This window comes from Tupaia chinensis, unplaced genomic scaffold, assembly GCF_000334495.1.
Source record: "Tupaia chinensis unplaced genomic scaffold, TupChi_1.0 Scaffold140102_1, whole genome shotgun sequence".
NCBI lineage: Eukaryota > Metazoa > Chordata > Mammalia > Scandentia > Tupaiidae > Tupaia > Tupaia belangeri.
Window position 1 is genome coordinate 56,969 of NW_006199981.1, and position 935 is coordinate 57,903.

The window sequence follows — 935 nt, forward strand, 5'->3', positions numbered from 1 at the left end:
TGTGTGTAAATTGACAGAGCCTCCAGCAGCAAGTGAGGTTTCAAATGAAGCAAGATGAGATCTGGCCCAAATGGAGGACAGAGCTGATGAGCTGAGCTCAGGCTGCTCTTTTCATGTCTCATTTTGACAGGCTCATGATGACTTGAGAAAACATCAAAATATATTTGTAACATTTTACATGTAATTCTTTTTTTTTTTTTTTTTTTTTGGAGAGGTTTTCGCTACAGGGCATGTGCGCTTGCCAGACAGAGAGAGATATAGAGACAGAAAGTGAGAAATCACCCCCCAGGGGGGGATGGTCACACCGCAATCCCTTCTCCTCCATTCTTCTCTCAGGATCTTGGGCACACACGCACACGTGCACGGCGTGAGATTAAGCCACCAGGTCCGGGACATGAACCGCGGTCAACTATGTGGGAGTCCAGCGACATAGCCATTACGCTAACTGCTGGTTCCCTTTACATGTAATTATATGATATTTTGGTCAAAACAAATTGGAATTTGTTTGCATATTTTTGCAAGTCATGGAGGGGGGGCTGAAGCATAGACCATGCTTATGTCCTTCATGCTATCAGTCAGCATATGGTTAGTCTGCTATTAGTGATAAGCACTAGGGTGTCTGCTGAATGTTGAATTTCTGGGAACATAACTAATGCCAGTCTGAATGTACTACAAAATGGAGTCAAGTATGCTCTTGGCAAGCCGCATTGCAATCAAATGTTTTCTTCACAGCAAACTACTAACTTAGCCATTAAACAATATGTCAAGTGTAACAATGTTTCACAGCAAGTAAAACAGCATATTAGGTATGATAACCATCAAGCTACAAATGGTGGTCCAGACAAAGTCTCCAATAAATACCCATCATGGCGTCTATGGGAGGGGGCCCTAAATAGACTTCAGAAAATCCCCTGACTGCCATTCTCCCATGATCA